The sequence below is a fragment of the Carcharodon carcharias genome, chromosome 21, assembly GCF_017639515.1.
Source record: "Carcharodon carcharias isolate sCarCar2 chromosome 21, sCarCar2.pri, whole genome shotgun sequence".
Classification (NCBI taxonomy): Eukaryota; Metazoa; Chordata; class Chondrichthyes; order Lamniformes; family Lamnidae; genus Carcharodon; species Carcharodon carcharias.
In genome coordinates, this window is record NC_054487.1 from 2,396,422 (window position 1) to 2,409,551 (window position 13,130).

At 42.4% G+C, this 13,130-nt stretch overlaps 2 non-coding genes across 2 annotated transcripts; one reads left to right on the plus strand and one right to left on the minus strand.

The window, feature by feature from the left end:
* Positions 1-2,766: 2,766 nt before the first annotated feature.
* Positions 2,767-2,839, minus strand: trnat-ugu. The gene has a single exon. It is a non-coding gene; the product is annotated as a tRNA-Thr (tRNA).
* Positions 2,840-10,956: 8,117 nt separating this feature from the next.
* Positions 10,957-11,038, plus strand: trnal-uag. Its single transcript has one exon. It is a non-coding gene; the product is annotated as a tRNA-Leu (tRNA).
* Positions 11,039-13,130: the final 2,092 nt, after the last annotated feature.

Below are 13,130 nucleotides of genomic sequence, written 5' to 3' on the forward strand. Positions count from 1 at the left end.
TCCATTGCTCGATGAATTTCTCTACGGTGTTCCTAAATATCCCAGCCCCATCCTATTTCTGCAAAGCATAATCCAGAACTACCACATCATGACACAGTGTGAAATTCTATACAAGTCCCTCTGGCTAACTCGCTGCATGGGGTTTCTGTAGTGTCAGCCATGATCTTATTGAATGGCAGAGCAGCATCAAAAAGCTGAATGGCCGATGTTCCTCTGACTCGGGCTGAATGGCCTCAGGATTGTTACCTTGGCTCTGATTTTATGAACTGCGAGGGGCTCGAGTGAAAAAATGGTCTGTTCATGCTGCTGTTTGTTATGTTCTTATTCAGCACCAATACCACTCAAGGCAATAGTAACTATCATATTGCCAGCAGTAGCGTGTTTGAGTGGTCCAAGGCTCTGGATTTAGACTGCAGCCTCGATCGAGTCGTGGATTTGAATCTCATCACTGCCAAAGTTTCTGTTGGTTCGTCCTTTCAGACGTTTCATCAAATCCCTTAGGATAGGCTCGGGGCATTTGACCTATGACATGGTTTGTCTTGCTCGGAAGAACAAGGGAGGCTGTAGGAATTGCAGGATGAGTGGGAATTGTTGGGGCTGAATGCTCTCATTCTCTGCTGTAACCATTCCATGGTTTTACATGAACAACATTTACACCAGAGTACGGTCTCCAGTCAAGGCTGAGTGATTAATGTGATGGATTGGAATCCACTGGGATTTGCCCACGTAGGTTTGCATCCTGCCGATTGCACTGCTCAGTGTTCCTTCCTTTTGGAACCTCCAGGATTAATTATTGGCTAAATGGAGTCAGAACCTTCCAAATGCTCCCGTCTGTTTTTCCTGTTTCACTTCTGTGTTCCTTCTTTCCTGTTTATCCATAAGCATTCACAGAATCTGCAGTCAGAAATAGAACAAAGCTGAGATAAATTGGTGATATCCTTGCTTTCTGAGAGTTTGCCTCTCCTCAGAGACAAACCCTAGCCCGCTGTCACTCTCGGTGTATATACCCATGTGTGTTCATGTGTGTGTGTCAATGTGGTTCAGTTCCCCGAGGGGGTGAACACATTTTTACCATCGCAAAATTTTATTCACTTGCATTATATATCTTCATGGTAAATGGTACAGAGAATAACGACAGGTGTAAAAGTTGCAAGAAGAGATTGACGCTTTGTGTGTTTATTTAAGGGGAGACTGCTTATTGATTCAGTGTCCATATGTGACAGAGCAGAGGAAGATTGAAATTTTCACTGAGCAACATTTGAACAGACAGTGGATTCACTTGGTGTGATGATATGTTCCAGTTCGGTATACGCAATCAGAGAATCAATTTCTATTCGTTGCTTTGAACCCAATCTTTCTAATAGGATGGATGTTATGCACATGTTTCCCCCATTTTCTCGCTTTATTTGAAATGAATATTCATAAATCTATTTGTGTGGGAACTTACTGAATAACAGCAGAACTGGCAAAGTTTGGACAAGATTTCCTTATAGCCAAAGGGCACAAAACAGAACTATAATATAATATAATAACGGTAATATAAGTAGAAGCAGGAAGAGAGGGAGTCTACTTGACCCGAGGTGGTTTCAATCCATTAAACCTTCAGTTGGAAGCTAATTTCGTTCAAAATGTATGCGATAGAAACACCCTAATGGTTCAGATTCGGTACTTTCACCGCCTGGACTCTATTCCCTGTCTCGATGTTGTGCAAAATGTCATAACTAGCACTCAATTTATGGTTTCGAAAAGAGTTAGATTAAACTTGAAATCTTCACTCTGTTTCTCCCTTCACATTTGCTGTCAGGCCTGCTGAGAACTTCCAGCACTTTCTGTTTTATTATAACATGAATTACTGTCTTTATCATACACATGAGCACAAGAACTAGGAGCAGGAGTAGACAACATGGCCCATCGAACCTGCTCCATCATTCAGTTCAATCATGGCTGATCTTGGGCTTCAACTCCATTATCCTGTCTGTTCCCCATATCCTTTAATTCCCCGAGATAGCAAAAACCTGTCAATCCCGGCCTTAAATGTATTCAATGATGGAGCATCCACAACCCTCCGGGTAGAGAATTCAATGATTCACAACCCTTTGGGTGAAGTAATTACTCCTCAACTCAGCCCTAAATAATCGACACTTTACCCTGAGACTGTGCCCCTGTGTTTTAGACTCCCTGACCAGTGGAAACAATCTCTGTGTCCACCCTATCAAGCCCTCTCAGATTTTGTAGGTTTCAATGAGATTGCCTTTCATTCTTCTAAACTCCAGAGAATAAAAGCCCAATTTATTCAGCCTCTCATCATCAGACAACCAATTCATCCCAGAGACCAACTTAGTGAACCTTCTCTGTACCGTCTCCACTGACATTGTATCCTTTTTATAAATGTGGAGATGAAAACAGCACATTGGATTCTCGATGCCGTCTCACCAAAACCCTTCTTTAAAGACTTATTTATTCTTGCTCTCCAATCCCCTTGTAATAAAGGGCAATATGCCATTGGGCTTCCTAATTTCTTGCTGCCCCTGCATGCTAACTTTCTATATTTCTTGTACAAGAACACTCATTGAACATCAGCACATTCACTTTCTCATATTTTAAAAGCATTCTGCTGTTCTAATGTTTACATCAAAGTGAACACATTCGCACCTGCCTACATTATATTCCATCTGCCATCTTGTTGCCTACTCACATCACTTTCCGACATCTTTTTGCAGTGCTCTCCTCAAAGGTTACCTTGTCACCAAACTAAATTTCAGCTAGAGGCCCCAGTGAGAATTGAACTCACGACCACTGGTTTACAAGACCAGTACTCTAACCACTGAGCTATGGAGCCACATGATGAATCCTGCCAACAATAAACCTCCTAATGGAACGAGGAACAGGACGAAGTTCTGCATGGATGATATTTGATAGACCTGGAAATGTCTGAGAGGGAGAACAGAGAATTAAAAGATGCGACATGAAAACGGCAGAATTTGATGTGTCAGTTGCTTTCACTGATGACTGTCTGCCGTGGTAATGTGGTAATGATTTTACTGCCGCATGTTTACACTGACACAAATATCATTCCTGACCAATCAATCGCAACTGCTCTTTGAAAGCAGCGCGCCAGGCCGAATGGCCTCTTTCTTTGCTGTAACTGTCTATAATTATATGTCTCCCAGCATCATTTCCCAGTCATTCCGACATTTTATTACATTCTATGTGAACGTACTTTCTTACATCCTCGCTTTTGAAGTCAAGGCACTGAGCAAACTCAAAGTTTTTCATTAATTCCAGCACAGGTTTAGAATCAGACCAGCTGAACGACACTTTATTGGTGCCAATCCTTCACTGCAGCTCACCCTTTAAAAACAGTGGCTGTCATTGCCCGAAGATATCGTTTATGATAAAATTCTGTAGCAGAAACTTATCTCTGGTGAAAGTATCTGAAAAAGGACAAATGCGGCGTAGATAAAGCATGTTGCAAGGATTATAGATAGCTTTCCTCTTACTTTAGAGGTGGGGATTCGGCCCTTTCACCGTGGACTCAATTCCCGGCCCGGCAATGAAGGTTTATTGATCAGGTACAAACTGTTAAAACAGGCCTGATTTACTTATTGATTGAAAACCGAAACGCACAACAGCTCCACCCGAATCAATGGAGTGAGAGTTGAAGTTTCACATCAGAGCTGCAAATGTCACACGTGGAACAGCTTCGAGAAGAAATACAGTTCCTAATGTCCGAGGGATATCAGTTTGGACTATTTGTATTTACAAATTCATTCTCTCGATGTGTCCATTGCCTTAACCACTCGACCACAAGGACTCGGTGTCTGTTTAAATGTTGCTCAGTGAAAATTTCAATCGCCCTCCGCTTTGTAACATACGGACACTTAATAACTGAACAGTCTCCACTCAAAAATACAGAAAGAAAATTCCTCCTGAACCTTTTAAACCGGTTTTTATTTTCTCTCTACGATTTTATGTCCGAGGGATATCAGTTTGGACTTTTTGCATTTACAGATTCATTCTCTCGATGTGTCCATTGCCTTAATCACTCGACCACAAGGACTCGGTGGCTGTCTGTTTAAATGTTGCTCAGTGAAAATTTCTATCACCCTCCTCTTTGTAGCGTGCAGACACTTAGTAGCTAAATAGTCTCCACCCAGAAATGCAGAAACAAAATTCCTCTTGAACCTTTTAAACCTGTTTTTATTTTCTCTCTACAATTTTAATATGAAGCCACAAAACTAAGGTGAATAAAGTGTGGATGATGAAAATGAGGAACTGAAGCACACTGACACACACAGCGGAACACACACTGACATGTACACCGAGAGTGACAGAGGCCTAAGGAGAGACAAACACCCAGAAAGAAAGGATGTCACCAAACTCGCTCAGTTTTGTTCCATTTCAATCTGCAGGTTTCGCAAATCCTTGCAGATGAATGGGAATAAGAAAGCGCGGGAGCTTGTGTTTGATTCTATTTAATTGATAACTATTCCTGTTGGCACTGGTTAAAATCGGGAACAATGAGAACCGCAGTCAGCAAATCAACATTGGGGAAACCCCGATGGATGTCAGAAACATCGTCCTCAACTCTCGTCCACGACTAATAGCAATTCCTTGTGTAAAACATGTTCATATTAAACCAGAAGCGGCTATAAAGTAAGTCTTTCGGCCCGTCGTATCTGTGCTGGCTCTCAGGAAGAGCAACTAAGCCAATACCACACACCCGCCTTTCCTCCACAACAATTTCTATTTACATTGTCTCTCCCCATTCACCCTGTCAAGATAAAGGACCACAACCCGCCCCACTCCCCGTATTAAACTGGACTTGTCCCTTGCTCACCCAAAGGGAATTCCTAATGTGCCTGAAAGTGGGAAGCAGCTGAAAACTTGGGAGCGGCGGGATTCAGGCCCAATCCTCCAGAGAGTGAACCTTAATCCAGCTCTCCAGTTTATATAGCAAATGGAATTACATTGCAGACAGCAGCTCAGAAATAATGATGACCTGCTTGATCAGACTAATGTTCTTCTGTCATTCAATATGAAATCAATTGCATAAATAAATAATGTTTGTATCGAAAACTGTATCAGGAATCCTAGTCCAACTCTTCATGTCATTGGGTCAGGGAAACTTTGTTAACTAAGGCAAACTGTGCATGGGTTCTGCAGAAACTCCTTCTTCAAGCGAGAAATGGACAATGATTGAAAGAGGGAACATTCAGGTTTAAGTAAAGAGAGAAGAAATTTGAGACGATTTGGTTAGCTCTTTAAAAATAGCTGGCACAGATACGATGGGGTGAAGGGCTTCACGTTGTAGTAAAAACAGAAAATACTGGAAAAACTCAACAGGTCTGACAACACCTGTGGAGAGAGAAGCTGAGTTAATGCTTCGAGTCGGCCTGACTTTGAAGAAGAGACATACGGATTCGGAACATTAACTCAGCTTCTCTCTCCACAGATGTTGCCAGACCTAATGAGTTTTTCCCAGCATTTTCCGTTTTTATTTCAGATTTCCAGCACCTAGAGTATTTTGCTTCCATCTTAGGGCCTCTTACTGAGCTGTGCCATTTGATGGTGACATTGTTGATCAGTCTGTCTCCAGCATTCCTAATGAGAACAGCCGAATTCCATTTCTTCAAAACAAAGACCCAAAGTGCTGCTGCATGACGTCACCGTTTAACATTCCAGACAGCTCTGTTGGGCTCTTTACAGCACAAGGTTTGTGCAGGACAGTGGGGGTCATGGTCATTTCACATGTGACAGCGCAGCGGTTTGAGGCCAGGCAGGAGCATTATCCAAACATGTTCATTTAAGTGTGAGTGAATATTCAATAATTTACATTTGTTAACATTGAACACATGGGTTTGAATCCTGCCGCCTGAGTATTTATCAATTTAAATAGGAGAAAACCCACCCAAAAACACCCGTATTTTCTTATTCATTTGTCAGCATTCAGGAGATGGCGTATTGGCATTGTCACTGAGCTAGAAATCCAGAGGTAAAAGCAAAATAATGTGGATGCGGGAAATCTGAAGTGAAAACAGAAAATCCTGGAAAAATTCAGCATGTCTGGCAATATTTCTGGAGAGAGAAATAGAGTTAATGTTTCAATTCCGTGTGACTCTTCTTTGGAGTTCTTTGCTCTAACTTTCTATAATTTGATATTTCCCAACACCACTTCTTTCACAGTCATTCTGCCACTTTATAATCCACTTTTGTGAGTGGGTTCAAAGCTCAACTACGTACACAAGACTGGAAGGAGTCTGTGACTGTGGATAATCGGCACTCTGCACATTCCTGTCATCAGTATCTGGGAGAATCAGGAATATGAGATCCCAGATTACCTTTACCATGTCATCTGCAAACTCGTTCTTTGTAAAATCCTTGGGTCCCACATTCTCTGTCCCTGCTTTCCAGGGAAAGTTTGGGTTCATGAATTGATTGTGTCTGCATCAAGCAGCGAATTGACCTGGGAGCTGGACGGGCAGAGGAAGTTGGAGACGAGGCAGGGACAGAAGCAGAAACAGATGCGACATGAAAGTGTTTAGAAGTGTGTCAGTTATTTTCAGTGATGAATGCCTGCCATTTGTTCCTTTGTCTCCTCGTTCTTACCGTTAAAGTGAAACACCACACACACCTGCTCTAACTGTGAGCTGGCACCTTTTCGACCAACAGCACATTTTTAGCAGCAGTGGGATTAGAAACCACGTCTCAATAAAGAGTGAAACCTGAAACCAGCACCTGCAACAACTCAACTGAATTACCGAGCTCAGGATGTTACTGCCCATTGCTTTGTCTGTTGTTGCTACTGAAACAGAACAGAATCAAAGCAGCAACAATACGTCATAAGGCACCACAAGCCTCCTCCGTCACTTAATAAGATCATGGCGGATCCCCAACCTCAACACCAATTTCCCACCCGAACCCGATCGCCCTTCATTCCCTTAGAGTCCAAAAATCAGGAGAAATTTTGCATGTTCTTTCTTCCATCGATCCGAGAGTTCTGTGGACACCTGGGTGAAATCAACAATATTAAGAAGCACAGTCGGTAAGATTGGAACTTTCCTGGTGAAACCCCAGTGGATTTTAAAAGCATCGTTTTCACCACTCAATGCAGAGTGACACCTTCAACCACCTTGAGCCACTCTACCCAACTCAGGCTATTAGTGCCCATCACCTTGGCTGGTGTTGCTACTCAAATAGAACAGGAGCAAAGCATCTGAAATACTTCATAAGGACCCACAAGCCTCCTCTGTCACTTAATAAGATCATGGCGAATCTCCAGCCTCAACACCAATTTCCCACCCGATCCCGATCGCCCTTCATCCCCTTAGAATCCAAAAATCAGGAGAATTTTTGAATGTTTTTTCTTCCATTGATCCGGGAGTTCTGTGGACACCTGGTTGAAATCAGCAATAATAAGAAAAACATTCGGTAAAGTTTGAATTTACCTGTGGAGACTCTAATAGATTTTAGAACCAGCCATTTAACCACTCGGCTACGATGATTGACCAAGGATCCAATGCTTTTCACTGATTCATCAATAACATAATTCACAGCTTCTGCTTCTCAGCTGCACCTCCTTCCAAACATTGTGATCCATTTTGCTCAGGATTTGTTTCTGAATTTAATGTTTAGCTGCTTTGTGACCTCATTTTGAAATCAGAATCGCTTCTGATTAGTTGGTGTTTTTTTTTAAGCAGTAAGATGGAAAAGTAAAAAGATAAAAGCAAATTACTGCGAATGATGGAAATCTGAAACAAAAACCGTGGAAGGAGAAACAGGGTCAATATTCCGAGGCTACACGACACTGATTCAGATTTTTAAACAGCACCCAGCTTGAGGATAGAACCCACAAAACTGAGATTAAGAGTCTCATACTCTACCAACTGAGCTAGGTGGGAATGTGAGAAGCTGCTTCATATCCCAACATACATGGATGGTTTTCCTGCTTTCCACCTGATACCTCAGCTTGGTCGGAATTTTAAAGTGTGGAACGTAATCGGCCGACAAATGCCCCAAAGTTGCAATGCATTCCTCTCAATCATCAATAACATCATTCACATCTTCCACTTCTTAGCTGCACCTCCGTCCAAATACTGTGATCCATTTTCCTCAGGATTTTCTCCTGCATTTAATACTTACCTGCTTTGTGTCCTCATTTTGAAATTGTTGGCATCAACATCCAACACAAATTGAGTTGCAAACTGATGGACAAACAATTGAAAACAAGTCTCTCGGTAACTCAAATCCCATGTGCTCATTTTCAGATTCACAACAGTCAGCTTCTCAATAAATGAAGGAATTTTACAGTGAAAAGATTAGAAAGTTGATGTGACTTTTATTTGTAATTCACTCACTCGGGAATTCTGTAAATGCTGTTCGGAGGTTTAGTGACCAGGATATAATGTGTTTTCCTGAGCCTGTGCTCGGTGTATTGGGAGATTTGGCCTTGGTTGGAGAATCTTGCGTTCCAGGGATGGGCAGTAACCCGCTGACTGAAGCTGCAGTCGCCGCTTTCTGCGGGCAGCGGGCGAATGGAGAGTGCGGGGCAGGAATATTGCTGCCTTCCTGCTTTTCCCTGTCTCACTCACTGTGGAAATGAGGAACAGGGAAGAATTGATGGATTTGTTTGAATCCAATAACTTAATCGATTTCCAGTGTGTTGGATATCGGTACATGGTATGTCTAATTGTTTTCCCACTACATTTGAGATGAATATTCGACAAAAGCCACTTATTTGTGAGCTCACTGGCTAACAGTGGAGCCGGCAACATTTCTGGCGTCTTGACATTCAGTTCAAGGACCCAATGACAACCAGGAACTGGGCGACAATGAAGGCTGATGGGGAGAAAACGGTGACAGGTACGCCCCTGGGTGGCTTTGAACCACCACCTTTTCAGTTAACAGTTGAACGCAGTAACCTATTGCACCACAGAGACCAGTGCCAAGGCAGCTAGCCTTTCAGTGAGTTAAAGCTTCAGATTGCTGCGAACGGAATGACAATTGTTCTCTATCAGTTTTACTCTTCCAAAATAAAGGGTGGGTCATTCATTGTGGACACATGGAAACAGTCTGATCCCACCCACTGCAGACACATCCCTGTCACCGGGAACCGGCTCTCCGACAAAAGGAGCCGTCTCCCTTCGAGCCTTTCGGTGGCTTGACTGTTACCAAGTATTCTGATTGTCCCGAATCCGATATTAGGTTTGAATTCCTGATGTGCAGTAACGAGAATCCTTTCAAAGTCTCCGATCAGTTAATTTCATTGATAACATCAGAGTCAATGTTCCATTGTCCTAAAGAAGGGAAAGGTGCCTTGACTGTCTCTGGTCAGTCGGACAGTTCACCCTTCATTCTCCCTTGATTCCGGTTCCCAAAGTCTTTCTGAAGATTCACAAAGCTGGAGACTGGGTTTTCTGTTTTGATTCCTTCTCCAGTTTCCCACCTGCCAACTGACAATATTTTCCAAAATCTCGTCTCAATCCTCCGCCTTGCAACATGTCCAGAGATGAGGAAATTCAGTTTTATGGAGAGTTTATCGAGACAGGGATTGTCCTCTATGGAGCAAAGAAGGTTCAACGGTAATTTCACGGAGCTGTTCACAATGACAGGGGTGGGGACAATGGAGACGAGGCGGTTTGATAGTGCAGATAGGGAGGGGCTGTTTCCACAGACGGGGGTCAGTAACCAGAGGACTGGGAGTTAAGATAATTAAAGAAGGACAGACTTGCATTTTAATAGCGCTATTCCCGACCAGTGGATGTCTCAAACCACTTTGCAGCCAAATAACTACTTTTTTGAAATAAAAACAGAAAATGTTGGAAAACTCAACAAGTTTCTCTCTCCACAGATGCTGTTAGACCTGTTGAGTTTTTCCGGCATTTTCTGTTTCCCTTTCCAGATTTCTGCAGTTTTGCTTTTATTGAAGTGGAGCCATTGTTGTAATGCAGGGAACACGGCAGCCAATCACCGCTCAGGAAACAGCCAAATCCAGTGACGTCACAATGAGCAGACCATGTGCGGTTGGTTGAGGGATAAACACTGACCAGGCCACGTGGCTGCAACGTGAACCCACAGATTTTGTTAATGGCTCTGCCCAGTTTTGAACCAGAGAACGTTTCACATGTTAGACAAGAATGAAAATCGCTGCACCACAGGAACAGGAAACAGTGCAAAGGCTCAATGGGTTTCACTAAAATGTACAGCTGTGAAGTCATGCAGCAGCACTTTGGGTCTTTGTTTTGAATGGAATTCGTCTGTTCTCATTAGGAATGCTGGAGACAGACTGATCAACAATGTCATCATGTCATGATACAGCTCTACAAGAGGTCTTTCGGACAATCATATTTATGTCAGTTTTGTACAAAGAGATTTCTAGTTAATCTCAACTTCTTTGTCTGTTTTCATAACCCTGATTATTTTTCTCTCTTTCATGTCATCGTCCAATTCCCTTGTGAAAACTCTGAGTTAAGAAAAACAATATTGAAAGAGGCGCAGGAACTTCTGCAGCCTACATGCATAATGTGTGAAAATTAACAAAGCTTCCCTGACCCAATGACATGAAGATTTGGATTCTGAAACATTTTACAGTTTTCAAAATTTTTGAAATAGTTGATGTCAAATCGAATTATCAAAAAATGTTTATCCTGACCAATCATCTTCTCATTTTTCTCAGTCAATAGATACAAATTCATTACTTTTTACCAACACTTCTTTTAGCAAACACTTACAGTCACACAGGAAAAAAGAAACATATGTGGAAACATCGAAACAATGAGACATTGAAAAAATAATTTAGCAGTGGAGATGATTTCTGTATGTTACAAAATGCAGGATGATCTGATTAACTCGCGGAGTTGTTTCGAGTTTCGAAATGACTTACCCCTGCTCCTTTGCTGCTGTTCAATTTCGTTGGCAATACTATTGAAGGAAATTATGAATCATGCAATACAACGTGGTAGCGTGGCCGAGCGGTCTATGTCACTGGATTTAGGCTCCAGCCTCTATGGAGGCGTGGGTTCGAATCCCACTGCTACCAAACATTTAAGTTATCCGCCTTTTAGGATCTGCAGCAGTCCCATTTGAACCTCCACATACCAACTCACATTAAATCCAGCAGAGTGTGCGATTTTTAACTTTGATAGGAGTAAAGAGGAGAGAGACGACATAAACTTGATTTGCTGTAGGAAAAAGGCGGGTTGTGGAATTACAGTCGCTGAGTTGCTCTTCCAGGGACTCGCCATGTGAATGGCCGTCTGATGCAGCCGTCTATAGTTTTAAACAAACAACTTTCATGCAAATCTGGGACTTAGACTGAATTGTTAAGGTGACGGGTTTGAATGAATTGGGACCTCCACAGGTAGGCTGGTGGTCATGTGGGTAAGGCAATGGACACATCGAGAGAATTAATTTTTAAATACAAATAGTCCAAACTGAAATCACTCGGACATTAGGAACTGTTTCTACTGCTGTCAGGTGTCGCAAGGAACAGGAAAGTAAAAGCTCAATAACAAATGTTGCAGGAACGTATAGGTTATAATCACCTGGAAAGGCTGAACAGGCTGAAACTCTTTTCTCTGGGAAAGAGAAGGCTGAAAAATGACCTGACAGAAATGGGATGTTTTGCCCCTGTTTCGTCAGGGATTCGAGGTGAAATTTATTCACACAGCTGCAGGTTTACATCCTGTGAATCTGCATCAAACAAACAATGAAATGTTTAGAGATATAGAAAGAAAGATTCTACACTGAGATGGAATTCTTAAGATCGTATTTTGTCATCTATTGAATCAGCATTTTTATCAAACTCTCTCTGTCATTAGATTACAACAGTGACTACGTTTCAAAAAGATTTAATTGTCTCTAAAGAGCCTCCCGTTTTCCTGAATTAGTGAAAGGCTCTGTTTCAATGTAAATCTTTTTTTCTCTCTTTCTGTCTGTCAACCTAAAGATAACAATCATATGGAATGGTGAAGTGTATCTGTTCCTTTCTGTGTCTAGCCCTCTCTCTCCCTCTGTCTGCTTCTCTTTGCCTCTGTATATCTGTCTCGGTCTCTTTCACTCTCTCAGTCTCTCTGTCTGTGTCTCTATCACTCTTCACTCTTGTGCCTTTTGTTCCCTCTATTCTCTTACTGCCTGTGTGCAAACAAGATTCACTGGATTGATTCCTGAGATGAGGATGATAGATAAAGTGGGATGAGTCTGTTCTTTCTGGAGTTTAGAATAATGAGAGGTGATCTCATTGAACAGTCTGACATTCTCAGACAGCTTGACAGTGAACATGCTGAGACGCTGATTCCCCCCAGGCTGGAGCGTCTAGAACTGAGCTCACATTCTCCGGATAATGTGTCAGCCATTTAAGACTGAGGTGAGGAGTCACTTCTTTACTCAAAGGCTTGTGAATCTTTCGAATTGTGTAGCCCACATGTCTCTGGATCCTCAGTCGACGAGTATATTGAAGGCTGAGGTGAATATAGTTTTGGACTTTAAGGGAATGAAGGACTATCGGGATCGGATTGAAATTTGGTGTTGAGTTTCGGGATCTAACATGATCTAATAAAGTAGCAGTGGAGGCTCGAGGAGGCTTATAGCCAGTTCCTTTTCCTTTTTTGATGTTTTTAATGCTCTGTTTCATTGGGAAAACTATCAAAGCGACGGGAAACAGCAGGTTGAGAGAGGTTGCCTGGCCGAACGGCCTCAGGCGCTGATTCAGGTTCCAGTCTCTGTGGAACCGCTGCCAAAGTTATAGGTGGTTCACCTGTGGGTCACTTTGAATGCTCTCTTCTGACGAAATAGTGTCAGCTCATAGTGAACGCGGGCAGGTTTTGGGTTTCATTTTAACTGGGAGAAGAAGAAGAGTCAATGCAAATATTAATTGCTTCTGTGAGAATGCACAGCAGTGGAAGTAGCTGACTTATTCTTCCAGACAGCCAGCACGGAGAAGATAGGCCGAAAGCCCGCCTTCTGTGCTGCAGCCATCTTATATACCAGCAACATTAATCTGTCCATAAGGCCAGTCGCCGTGGCCGAGTGGTTAAGGTGATGGAGTTCAAATCCATTGGAGTTTCCCGCTCTCATTATTCCTGGTTTTAACTCTGTGTCTACAGATCTAATTCTCGGATAGATTCAATCAA